Here is a 14544-nt window from a genome sequence, read left to right on the forward strand (position 1 = left end):
AAAAAGGGTATCCAAAATGCTGCATGTAATATGTATTTTTTCTGCCACCTAATTGTGTTTGCATATATATTTACTCAGAGATACTGTTTTCCTTTTTACCTCATTCAGTCTTTATTCAAGAATAAATAAATGATAAATGAATGTGTAGTGACTATAGAAGTGAGTGATCACTTTCAGTATGAAAGATGGAACCAAGAATGATTTGCTGGGATAGTACAGTATAGACAAGCGTGGGATTAATTAAATATATTCCATTTTCTTTTTCTCATCTCATGCCTTTAATTTCTTTATGTTATATGGTTAGTTTATCCTTTTTGCTGTTTGCGTCCTTCCCCCAAAAGTATATAGCATGACATATATTTATGTATTGGTTATTTATGTCTGTAATTGCTTTTGCAAGAGCTATTCTTACTTTTAGAGAGGGGAGATGTCAGTGTTACCTAAACTTCATTAGAATACCCAAACTGGAAAAAAAGCCATCTGTCCAATTTTCTCTGAATAAAAATGATATATATTTAATCTTTTGCAAGTCTTCTTGAGGATAGCTCAGATATAAATCTGTTTGCTACATGCATGTAGAAATGATTCATACCTGCCTACTAGTTTGGTACTGTGTAACTATCTAGCTAACTATATTGTAAGGATATCTAAAATGAATTAATTTATATTATTTTAACATAATAAAATTTGAATAATTTTTTTATTGCTTTTTAAAAAATAACAAAAGATCAAACTATTCAAAACACACAGAGGCACACATAGTAAAAATACATAATAAGTGCTTCAAAAGAAAATTAAAAAAATATAAAGGATAACATGCTGTTACACTAAACAGTTACAATTTTATACTGTATATAATTATCTAAGGCAAGCATTATGCAAGTGTATCATTTCCAATTCACTTATATAACTATCTGTTTTTTAAACTATCATATTTTGTGCAAAGAGTCTCATATTTCATTAGTAGTTTGGTATCTTGAACAGATATAAAATGTGACTGTTCCTGATCTGGTAACCCTGGATTTGTTTAAAATGAGAAATGAGACATCACTTTGCATGTAAAAAAATATAGATTAAAATAAGATATGAAAACATTGTTTAGCACTGCATTCTCTGGTTCAGTTTAAAGAGATGTTAACTGCTTTTTGAAGCTCTAAAATGCTGCCATTCAATATTCTCTGGAGATTTTGCCACCCACATGCAGTAACCCTAAACATACAAAGCCCTGCTTGTATTCCTTCCTGCCAAAGCAATTAGGCTGATAAGCACAAGGGCTAATTTTTTCCACAGAGGTATCCTTTCAGCTAGGTGGTACTCCTATAAGTGACGATTCCGAAACAATTAATTTGGACTGCACAAGTGTCCCAGCATTTTGTTATTCCCACAAAGATAAGAAAGATAAGTATTGAGATAACTAATAAATCTGTTTCCAACTTTATTCAGATCAAAAGGCTTAGAGATATATTCTTTCAAGCAAGCATTTGGGATGGGATTTCTTGGGGTTTTAACAAGGCAATTTCATATTTGTTTTTCTGATACAGAGGTTAAAATGTGTTGAATGCTAGAATAACTATTTCTCTTTGAAACATTTGATTGGTTGGTTGGTTGATTTTTGCCTGATGGTTTCAACTTCTTTCAATTTTATTCAAATTCTGGTCAAGATTCCTTTTAGAAAATGCCACCCTTCTACCTGACTTTGCGGGTTAATTTGCACTCCATATTCAAAGTCATACAAGAAAAACTGGGGTGGGGGGAAAAGGTCAGTACCGGACTCATAGAGGAAGTCATCCTATTTTTCCAGCGTATGTTCTTAAATCACTCAGGTTCTGCCCCCAAAAACCCTTATAACTTTGTCTATTTATTCTGGTGAGTGAATTATCCGCCTTTATAATCGAAGAGGATGCCAATTTTCAATAAAGTTCTAATCAGATGGATGGGAAAGCAAAAATGGGAGTATAAATTACTGTGGGGTGTCCCTCGAAATAATGTCTCAATTTTGTTCCAATTGACATCTAACTTTGAAATGTCAGTTAACATCTGGATTTCAACCAGCTCTTGGGACTTCAGGTAATATTGGACATAGATGCCCAGTAGATATGGTAATAACATTCCAGATATTACTAAAATTATTATGGAATATGAAGGCTATTGTATAATAATCCTGTGTGAGATGTCCTGGTTCCTGATCTTTACACATTAAAGAATTTTACACATTAGAGGTGATGTATTTTTTCACTGAGATGAAGTGATGATAGAATTCGCCTCTATTAGGTTTTCTCCTGACCTTGCAGTTTCAATTGGCTTGTTATTGTTTGAAAAGGTAGTTGGACTGAGAGCAACAATGCAACTACATAGCTTTGCCTTTACATAGAGCCTGTGATGTTTCACAAGGCAGTTTCAAACTATTGTTTTTCTCCTGTGTCAAAATGAAACATCTCTTCAAAGATTTGCTCAGCTCTAGTATAAAGCGTATCTAAATAGGTTACATTCTGGAATCCAGAAAACTCAGGATTATATCTGAACAGCTATTATGAATAAATCTGGATTTTAAGTCCGAAAACCTCTTTCTGTTGCATCTCCAGCCACCTATAACAGTTAGCACTATTAGATCAAAATGATCAAAATTATACAATACTATTGAAGGAGTGAAATAGACTGATTGGCATTTGCCTTTATTTTATTTTATTATTTTATTTTGGAAATCTTTATTTTATTTACTCTGGAAATAAGAAACAAAGAAGTGACCATCCCTTTTCAGTATCACGCATGGGAGATTTTGTTCAGCTATTCAAGTGTAGAAATCAGAATGCCAAGCCTGTCGTTACAATCCTTGCCCTTCCTCACATACTCATGGTATTCAGAAGGAATAGAAGTGAAATAAGAGGAAGATCTTCAGCACTGAGTATTGCCTGTTTACAAGCCACATAGAAAATAAATCCCAATTTCACCTGATCTCCCAACTTTAGAAGATCAGTCCTATGGCCAGGGGTAGGATTCTACCAGTTTGCACCTATTCGCTAGAACTGGTTGTTAACATTCTAAGCAGTTCGGAGGACCGGTTGTTAGAAGAAATTATTGGCCTAATCCTGTAAGGAAGGCAGGAAGGAAACATTCTGGTGTTGCTTACAGAAACTGCCTCTCCGTTAACCCTTATTATATTCTTGGCAGGACTAGGCTTCCTGTCTCAGGAACTTCTCTGGAGTTTCCCCCCCCCCCTCCTTTGCTGGTAATTTGCTTGTGTGGAGTGACCATTCAAAGTTACAACGGCACTAAAAAAAAATGACTAGGACCATTTTTCACACTTACAACTGTTGCAGTTGTAAGTGTGTAACAGTCATGAGAGGCCAGGCAAGGAGATGCATGCCTCGATGTGAGTGATATTGAGTTGGACACGCCCAGCCAATAACATGACCACCAAGCCACACCCACCAACTAAGCCACGCCCACAGAACCGGTTGTTAAAAAGTTTGAATCCCACCCCTGCTTACTGAAGACAGTTGCTTGTTAACTGTTTTTTTGTTTCAAAGTGTTGTTCTGTTAGAGGAGACTTTCTCAAACTCAATAACTTTAAGATGTACAGATTTCAACACCCATATCTTCCCAACCAACATCTTAAAGTTGCTGACTTTGTGAAACACTGTATTAGTATACTGCAAGAACCATAGCTATAGATGAAAGTAGACTGAGTTAGTTACAACGAATGGGGAAGGAGAATAAACTAGTCATTTTTCCATTCCACTGATATCCCTTCAACATATGGTGAAGGCAAACTGTTGGAATTATTTTGTTTTTGGGTCCCTGGATTTCAAACCTCCTCTGGGTCTTCACATATTTCCTGGGCATATTTCCTTCTTTGTCTGTCTGGTTACTGCTGTTATCCTGTATCTTACACTAGGTATCTCATTTTTCTCAAATCCCGATGTGCCTGAGATGGAGGTCTTTTACTGGGCAATCTTTCTGATAGACACATTTATTACAGTGTTTATACTTGGGTTTCTCTCTCATATGTTTGTTGTATCTGGATGAAGAATTTGTGGTCTTTACATTTTTGCAGAAAATAAAAATTTCAATAGCCTCAGCCAGCCAGAAACAAATAGAGATGGCTTTCCTATCTTTAATTCTTCAGCCTCTAGAAGGACTCGGGTTTTTTGGTTTTCCGTTTTAGATTTTCAAAATCCTGCCTTTACAAATAACTCTAGATAGAAAACATAATTAAGGCAAATTCCTTCTCCTATTTTCCTCCAACAGTCCTGTGAGGTGAGGGGCTGAGACAGAATGATTGACCCAAAGTCACCCACCTGACTTTCATGGCTAAAGCAGAGCTAAAAGTCACAGTTTCCTGGATTCTAGTCTGAAATCTTAATTACCAGACCAAATTGTCTTGAAAGAAAGAAAGAAAGAAAGAAGAAAAGAAAAGGTAAAAAGAAGAAAAAAATATAAACAAGGTTCCTCAAATATTAAAGTAGAATTCTTGGGCATGGCTATGACCACAACGCTGATGTTAAATAAGAATAAATAATATTGCTTTTGGATTTCCTTAAGCTAAAATTATGGAAAGTGTAAGCAAAAGCCACATATGTATAAAACATTTTTAGTGCTAATTAACAAAAAAGCTGTATACTCTGTCATACCCTACAGGGAACACAAAAAAATTATAGCTTTGATTTGGAAAGCACATAGCGTATTTAATTTAAACCTTCAGGGATGCTATAGAGTTTTAACATTTAAACCAATGTAATCAATAAAGATTTCAGTATTTCATGGAGCAGTCTTCAATGTAGGCTAGGGACAGCTTAGTGGAAGAGCACAGGTTTTACATACAAAAGGCCCCCAATGCAGCTTTTGATGGTTCTATTAACGTGAAGATAATGTGAAGGACCTGATACCTGGGAGAGATATTTCCCAAAAGAATAGGCAATCCTGGGATAAATAAACAAATAGTCTCCCTGAGTAACAATGCAATCCTTGGTGATCTAAATTCTGTTATTCAAACTTATACTGACAAAATAAAATAGAATCAATGTTTCAGATTGAAACTCCTCAGACATAAAGAGTACAATTAACCTTGAGATAGTCAATTGCTGTAGCCATTTTTTTAAAAATCATGATGCAAGTGTCTGTGAGTAACCAGTGCAAGAATGACTATGTTCTACCCCAGTGATAGTTTTGTGAATAACCATCACTACTAAGATAATTATCACCGGTGTTTAAGTCTTATGCATATTAATTTTCACTATTTATAGGCCCTCCTGCTCCAATGATGAGAACATAGAAATGTAAGTTGTACACATTTTGTTGAGTCTTCAAGGCTAACATGGTAACCTTTTGGACAAGCCACAATCAGGCATTAAAAGTTCATATATGAAAAAGAAAATATACAGGATATGAGGTTACAAGCGGAGGTGCCTTACTGCTGCACCAATCTCCCCACTGTTGGGTAACTGGGAAGGATTTTCTACCTTTGCACAGATGCACATCTTAGAGTCCTCCCACTGTTATGGAAGATTCTAAGTATGTTCAGCTGAATGCAAAAAGAATCCTTCAGCACCCTTTTCAGGGACAGCAGAATCTTCATGGCTAAAGACACTTGCAGTCTTCAAGTCATTTATATATAGAAGCTTTCCTCAAGTTGAAGAAGGGTATTTTTAGGGCCAGGTATAATTACCTACCATTGGCATCATTAGATTTATTAAAATTTCATTTTCTTAACATACCTGCTCATGTTATCCTATATGCATTATTTCTGGGGGGTTTCTAGACAGATCTGGGCACAGTTTATATATGGCTCTTTCTGCAAGGCCTCCCAGGAAGGGGAGAAAAAGATTACACAATCTTCTTTAAGACTTCAACCATGCTATCACCAATACAGTAGCCAAATTTTGTGTGGCTGCAGTAGAAATATAGTGATAATTCATTTAATAGTGATAACCTTTCCACTCCGAACACATTTTATTGCTTTTCTTTTTGTTTTTATTTTTCTTGCTGGTCTTTTTTCATAACACATTTTGATTTGATTCATTCTGTATAGGAAATTGGATCGGGTATAATCAGAGATACTGGGTCATAGCAAGGGTATCTCATTTGATGGATTCTCCACATTTTATTCCTAAATACATTCTGTGACTTATTCTTTCACACAATTTCTTTTGTTGTCTCTGCAGGGACATTTCCCAGAATGACTATTAATTTTCTCATTTCAGTTTTTTTCCTTTTGGTTACATAAAACAAGCTTCATACATCTGAGATCTTGGAATACTAGAAAAGCTGGATTTATAATTATTCCAGCTACCTTTAATTTAGCCACTACTTTTTCAGGTGCTTGAAATGTCCCTTCTAATTGACACTATAACTATGATGTCATCTTGGAAAACTTTGTATTTCCTGTTCTGATCCAGTATGATCCAGTTAATCAAACTCTGAAAAATAATGCCACCTCCAAGTAAACCAATAGCTATTCTGTTAAACTGGCATAGCCCTTGGCTAGTTACAAAAACTGTTTTTAACCCTTGACTGTGTATCACTTGTTTCTAGAGGTAGATAACTATGTACTCAGCCAGGAAACCAGAGAAAAGTACAGTAAGACATTCAGTATACAAAGCTTACAAACATGTATTTGAGCACTCTGTGAATAAGTGAATAGAATAATAGAAATAATCTGGGTATAACAATAAGATACAATTAGCATAAAGACCTTTATCTTTGTGGGAATAGAACCTTATTTTTAATGTTCAACAATAAGGATATCACAACATGGGTGAAATACCATTCTGCTCACTTTTCCTACTTGAATCTGTACTATCCAGTAAACCATGACAATGTAAAGGAACTTAGAGATGACCTAAAAAGTATGAAAATACCATTAAGGAGGGTCTTTGCAGAAAATATGACATAGTCCAGAGATTGAAGCAAATAGCAATAGCAGTAGTACTTAGACTTATATACTGCTTCACAGTGCTTTACAGTCCTCTCTAAGTGGTTTAAAGAGTCAGCAAATTTCCCCAACAATCTGGGTCCTCATCTTATTAACCTTGGAAGATTGGAAGGCTGAGTCAACCTTGAGCCAGTCAGGATTGAACTGCTGGAAGTCGGCAGAGTTAGCCTGCAATATTGCATTCTAACCATTGTGCCACCATGGCTCTTAGGATAAATGTGATAAAGAAACTTCAAATAACCCTGCCTTAATTATATTTAATATAAGAACTATCTTTCAATATAAGGAACCATCTTTCAAGGTTCTGGAACTATGCCCTCAAAAATTGAATCATTATTCCAGGAGTCCTTGTGGTATTTTTTTCTTGACCTGGGTAACCTTGCATGGCTGACAGACATAGAAGTAACATTTATGCATTTGTCCTGATTAGACTTGTACAGACAAACATAGAGAAAACATACTGATTAGATCTTCTGGAAGAAGTACACATTCATCCAATGCTAATTCATTGCAAAGAAGAAATACTGATATCTCCTATATTTACTCCCAGTAAAAGAAATGGAGAAAAAACCCCTACGGCCTGCATGGTTTCCTTATCATATTTTAAAGGAATAAAGATTTGAACAAAACTCACAGTGTGAGTCTAAGTTTGTTTTAATTATATTTTTATAGACTTAAATACTTTTTAATTATGGAATAAGGTTTTTTTTCAATTTCCAGAAAAAGCTAAGTTGATCAGTTCCAAGATACCAACTAAGAATCCTGAACAGAACAGAAATGAAGCAACAGAAATGAAGTGATTATAGCCTAGATTTTATCGATTCACACCCATTTTTTCAAATACATGGGGTGTGGAACTGACTGAGAAATTAATACAGAGAGAAGTGAATAGGAATGGAGAAAGAAATAATAAATTGTGTGGTTTTCTGAAAATAAAATGTACACAGGCAGAAAAAGTGACAGTGATGACTCACTAAAAAATGAGTGTGTAGGAGAAATAGTGGTTTACTTTTACATAATTAAGTAAATTAAGTAAAATCCTTGTGTATGCAGAAAATTTAGGAAGGCCATGGCTTGAAGTGGGAATATTTCTATAGGCTTTCCTCAAGTGATTAGAAAAGCAATCCAGATAAGGATTGGTTATTATACCTGTTCTTGGCTTCCCATTTTAAAAGTTGGCCCATAAATGCAGGCATACAATGTACATGAATTTGGGCAAACTCGGGAGGCAGAGGAGTGGCCTGGCCTGCTATTCCATGGGGTCATGAAGAATTGGACATGACTTAGTGACTGAACAACAATAAATACATGCAGGGAAATTAGGCGATAAAATAGAATGTGAAACGCCAGTGATTCAACTGCAACAAAATTTTAAAATGAAGAACATAGAATAAGACAGCCTGGAAACTATCTACAAACTCCTGCAGGATTCTGAGGAAAGATTAAATCTGAGTGGGGGTAGCCACAATCTCCATTTATATGAAAAGAAACCAAAATCACATTACCTTATTTTAATGCCAAAATCGAAACAAAAAGAAATAGCCAACCAATGACTGGAATATTTAACTCTTGGATGAGGGCTTTCTTGTGACACAAACTCTGGCTCACCTAGACTGTACACACTTATAGTGAAAGTTGTCCCCATATTTGCAGGGGAAGCACATTTATGAATATTCTATAATAGAAAAGAATCAAATTTTAATAGCCAAAACTTATGCATATGTAGATGCCAATCCCACATTTACACGCTCAGATTATTATGTATGGGGTTGTATGCTATCTTAGTTTAATAGGCAGTAGATTACCCAATCAGCTTGGCCTGGACCAACTGTCAATACAACTATCACTTTCTTCAACTATATACTTTTAAAACACTAATCCATTTAATGGCAAGAGTTTATATACTAGTTTAGCAAAGTAAGAGGCTATATTTGGCAAACTGCCATAAGTGGCGGATGAGTGTGGGAGGGAAATAATTTTAATAGAAACAAAGAGAGGAGGCAAACATTTTTTATCTCTTGCCCCATTGGCTTCATCCCAACTCCTCCTTTTCTAGTAGCAAACCTCAAACTAGAAGAAACAGAGCTGGATTGTAATATGTAGTCAAAGCTTCCTTTCTCCAGATTTTGTAATTATAATAGTTAAAAAAGAGAGACCAAAAAGGTCTGTTTTGTATGTATCTCTGTGTGCTCTTTTATTTGAGAACTCTGAGGGTAGGAAGCAAGCTGTTGAAGCTTCTTAGAGAACAATATGCAATTCAATTTAGAATAACCTAAGATTAAAACCAACAACTTGTATTTACTTGTTTTCATAGAATTATAGATTTGGAAGGGGCATTTAGGCCATAAATCTAAACCCCTATCCCAGTGTCCCAAAGGTGCTTTTTCAGGAGACAACTGGACTTCCTTGTTTTTTTCTTTTTGAAGACGTTTTGCTTCTCCTCCAAGAAGCTTCTTCAGCTCTGACAGGATAGTGGGGAATGGAAGCATTTATAGTCTGTCCCAGTGCTCCAGAAGTTCAAATAACACATTCCAGACAAATGGCTATCCAGCTTCTAGTTGAACACATCTATGAAGGGCAACCAATCACCCTCAGGGTAATTGATTCCGCTGCTTGTATTGTTTGAAAAAAATGCTATTAAAACTTCAGTCAGACTCTACATTTTACATCACATGGCACATTATGAGAGAACAGATCTTGACTGTCCTATATGTGGCAGAGGTCTTAGTTTTTTGTTTCCTCATCACCTTTGTTTTCTTTCTTGTAATTTGTTCCAGTGTTGTTGGTTATAGTGCTCTGAAACAGACTCAGAACTTTCCTCATTCTGTTTCCTCCAGATGTGTCAGTTTCTAAAAAATGCCATCCAGAATGTAGAGTCATTTGGAATGAAGAATGTCAAGTTAAGAAAAGCGATCACAAATAATTAAATACCAGTGCTATTAGCCATATAGGATCTGCCATGAGTGTACATTATATGTAAATAAAACTGGTACATTACTAATGTATAAAAGTGGTGAAAATTATTAAGAAATATTCAGCTATAACATATCTAAAATGCTGTCATATGTACATTACTATAAAATGGGGTAGAATATTTGTGGGCATATGGGAGAGTTTGGTTTATTGATTTCTTGCCATTTTTCTGATGTTGCATTTTCCATGGCAAAAATATGAGCTCACATGACTTACAGTAAAGTAGAGCAATTTCATAAACAAAATTGTAAAGAGGTAATGTTACTCAATGCCCAGATGGGCCTTAAAAGATTGATTGTTATTTTGAGGCTGATTTTGTTAGTCAGGTTACATATATTTTCAAGACTTGAATGTCAGGAATTTAGTCAACCTTTCTAGAATTTAGTTGAATACAGTTGATATATAATGTATTTTCCTTAATAGATCATATTCTTAATAATGTTATTTCTTTACTGAAATTATGTGCCTGCCCATCTCAGCAGTAAAGAAAATATATTTTATGTATCTTTTTTAACTAGTTGTATTCTTTTCCTACTCCACAGAGACAAAAGCAAAACAAATATATTGTCCGCATTTGGACAATTTTGGAAAAAGTTTGGTTCTATCATGGACTAAAGGAATTACAATATTGTAATTGCCATTTCCTGCCATTTTTGGTATTCTGCTTTATTTGGGCATCTGGAACAACAGAATGTATGTATGTATGTATGTCTTTCATACAGCTGTCCATCTCATGGAGTGATTCTTGAAGATGCTCTTCAAATGTTAAAAGAGAAGTTCATGTCATTCTTTTACTTAGTCTGTTACAAAGTGTTTTTTTATAATTACAGCTGAAGCAACACATGCACATTCAGTCAATTTCTGGTTAGAATTAGCATTTATGATGAACAGCTGCAAGGGCCTCTATGACCCAGCAGAGCTCACTAAAAGCTGACATTTGCCTTGACTTCCATCACACATTTAACTCGCTACACTTTCTCTGCCTACATGAAATGGGAACTGCTTCCTCAGGAAAGATTGCCATCATGGGTAGTATAATGGGCTGGTTGTTGAGTGGCAGTTTGGCTGTGACTGGCATTTGCCAACCATCATATTGTTTCTTTTGCAGTGTTGTAGTAAAGATGGCCATCAGGTACCCTTCCCAATTGAACAGCTCTTTGGTTCCTAATAGTACCTGGCAGAACAGTAGCATTGAGCTATTGATTTGGTAAGTAAAAGTTGGTAGCCACTGGTTGCAATAACATCACTATTATGGGCACTCCTACCAAGGGGAGCTTGTTCAGACCTACAGAATGACATCTAGGCTTACCACAAATATATCATTCACAATGCAAGCTACAGGTGTTAGATATTGTTGCATAGATAGAATCATACTCCACCCTATAACAATGGCGGAAGAATCATGTTTCACAGAATCATGAGAATCATCAAGGTTCCCTCGGAATCACATTTTACAGGAAATTATATAATTACAGTAATATTCTCTCCCTCTCTTTGTGTGTATGTTTCCAATTACTTCCAGTCAGAAGAAAATTGGACCCAAACCTTAATATATGAAGGAAATCTGTCTTCCCTTTCTAGCATGTGCTTTATTCCTGTTCTGGGTAGGTATCTTTACTTGCCAATCTTTACTTGCCAACTATATAGCCAGTCCTGACTGTTTGTTGAACCTCTTTGCACAGTATACACATGTAAATTATCCCTTGGCTGTGACTGCCATTTTTACACTTTCCATTTTAAAGGCTATTCCTACAAACATAGCATATTGCATAAATGTTCTTGATCTGGAGAGAAGATTTTCTGATCATATTCTGTCATATTCATTCATTGCCTCACATGGCTCTCCTCTGCACGCTCAGTGGTCCACTAGAGCATTCACTACATCACTGACAACAAAGGAATGTAATTGTAATAAACTGACTTTCTAAATCAGTCTCAGATTCATTTGCCAAATATATCCTCCTTGAATCAACATACTGCTCGGACTTCTTTTAGAATAGGTTTTGAGTGAATGTAATACATAGGATGTTGACTAACACTGGGTAAAACCAGGTTCTAATATTGACTTACTAAATATTTCACAGCCAATCCCATATATTCACTCTCTCAGCCCAATGGACCTCCTATCACCTGGATAAAGGGCAGTTATATTACAAGTTATATGGGTATATGTAATGATGTTAGAGTGTGTTTTTTTTCTCACTTGAATCTCCGATTAAAGCACCTTATGGTATAATTAAGATGTTATACTAGCAGTGGAGAGTCTGTAAGTCGGCATCACCTTCAGATACTGAGGCTCACTAGCTAGCTTTGGGATAGTTGCTGTCTCTCTACCTAACTTGAGATTGCTGCTGTAGAAAAAAAATAGGAGAAGGGCCACAGTGTGTATTGTCATGGAATTTCCATCACAGACAGTATTGAAGAAAGGGGGGAGGTATAAATCAAATCAATAAATAAATACATGTCAATTTAGTAAAAAGATGCATATAATAAATATAATACTGTAATTTTTATAGAAAGTATGTGCATGTATGTGTGTCTGTCTCTGTGTGTGTACAGGTGTCTATATATATGTGTGTGTGTGTGTATGTGTGTGTGTGTGTCTGTGAGTGTGTACAAAATGAATTAAAGATATGTACCTATGCTTTTTCAGAAATGTGTGTCTATACAATCTGAAATTTATATTGTCATATATTTTGGACCCATTTGTTAAATTAATACTACCTTAATACTTTAAATTTACAGTTTAATGCTGACATTTAGATTCTTTTTTTATCAGCAAAACAAGAATGAGAAACCTACCCAGAACACATGTGACAGTACTTAAAACAAATAATTAATTATGATCAAAGCCAAAATTATTAATTAAAATGAATGATTCTTACATAATAGACTACTTTGTAAACTTGAGGAAGATGCATATATTCAGATAGAATTTAACCTAAACAGTAGAAAAGAGAATCTGCCAAAAAAAAGAGAATGATCTGATTCTTTGGAATTACATTTGGGATATCAAAATGGTGGGCAATTAGATATGGATTGATGTTACACTTTGTCTGAAAAAAAAACACCACTCAATAGCATTAATATTCAGTTCCTTAGTATTTCCGTAAAGGACATCAGGTGAAAGCTCTCTTACTAAGAATGTCCTTTTCCCTAAAGGCTAATCAGATGCCTATGGGAAATCTATGAGCTGGACATGAAGGCAGTAGAATAGACATGACAGTCAAGAAACAGAGACTGTGAATCAGTGCTGTACATGGTACTGAATGTGCAATATAGATCTGTCCTTTGTGGCTGAAATGAAACCAAGGCACTGTCAATTCCTTCTATCAGCCCAAATGGAATACATTGTCAGTCCATCACGGCTTTAAATACACTCGTATGTAGAAGCTACAAAGAGATCCAGGTGTGTGAGGCTCAAATACACTTGCAGCTATGGATTCTTATGCAGAAAGTGCATCCCACCCAAATCTTTTGGCAATGCCCTCATGGATTTAATACAGTTAGCCCTCCAACACACACTATACCCACAAATCAATCATGGATGCAATTGGCTTCTGGCGTATGGCTATCTCTGCTGCCAGCAAATTGTACTTCATGGAGGCCCAGCCCAACATCCAGGGAATTAAAAAGGAGAAATGAAAACCCATCAGAAATGTCTGCATTCCCAAACTGACAAGCACTCGCCAAGCATCTCATTTTTCAACAAAATGAGTAAATAACAACATCCTCTCCATCTGCCTGTGGATACTTACAATTCAGCGTTACCAGAAACAGCTTGTCAGCAGCCTTCATCCCTCTCCATCTTCCTTTTCCTTCCCTCTCCTACCACCTCCCCTCCCCTTTTTCTTCCTCTCCTCCTTTCCAGCAGCTTAGATGAAAGTCATTGTTACGAGGGGAGGATGCTAACACTCAGAAGAACTGCAATATCCAGGGCCCTTAGACTCGGATGATGGCAGCTGCAGGAAAAAGCAGCAAGGGTGACAGGAGGGGCCGATGGTTGATACTCACCAGGGTGAAGCCAAGAAGAGATGCTGAAAGGTGAGGGAGGGACGATCTGGATCCATTTCCCCCTCCACCAAGGCTGCTTCCCAGCAAACCATCAGCAGATGCTCCCCCTCCCTTTCCTTCGGCTGAGGAGGGAATCCACCCACCCAGCAGCAAAAGCCACAGCCTCAGCCACCTCCCTCCTTGGAGAAGGAGGAGGAAGAGGAGGAGGAAGAGGGTGATGAGCTCAGGGAGGACGGAAACAGACTGGAAATTGCAGCATGGGCCGCCTCCTCCCCTTCCCTGCTGCGGTGCTTAGCTCTCCCTGGGTGCCATGGCAACGGCCATAAAAGATGGCGGGGAAGCAAGAGATGGGGAGGGTGAAAGAGAAACTGGAGAGGGTGGTTACAATGAGGAAAAGCTGCCTTTGACAGGCAAACAAATCACTTCACAGACTGCTGATGTTATTGATGGGGAGGAGAGAAAGGTAAATTAACTTATTCAAGGAGGTCGGGGCAGGGATCTACATAATATACATTCCTACTAGGGAGAAACTGAGGCCCTTTTATAGGATAAGTGCTAATTCAACCCTGGAAAAGTCAGAGCAAAGGCCACAATCATTTCAAAGTTTTGTCAGTAATGGTGATCCA

General features: G+C 36.6%; 1 protein-coding gene across 2 annotated transcripts in view; it reads right to left on the bottom strand.

Moving 5' to 3' along the window:
* Window positions 1-14288, bottom strand: part of JAKMIP2 (janus kinase and microtubule interacting protein 2) — an 86281-nt gene extending 71993 nt beyond the window's left edge. The window contains exon 1 of one of the 2 annotated variants that reach the window (XM_026696109.2): window positions 13919-14288. The gene's annotated coding sequence lies outside the window, so the exon portion shown is untranslated. The other variant, XM_087924498.1, reaches the window with a different exon arrangement.
* Between the last annotated feature and the right edge of the window lie 256 nt (window positions 14289-14544).

The sequence above is a fragment of the Pseudonaja textilis genome, chromosome 2 (genome assembly GCF_049901715.1).
Source record: "Pseudonaja textilis isolate UNSWEBS1 chromosome 2, rPseTex1.2, whole genome shotgun sequence".
NCBI classification, from domain to species: Eukaryota; Metazoa; Chordata; class Lepidosauria; order Squamata; family Elapidae; genus Pseudonaja; species Pseudonaja textilis.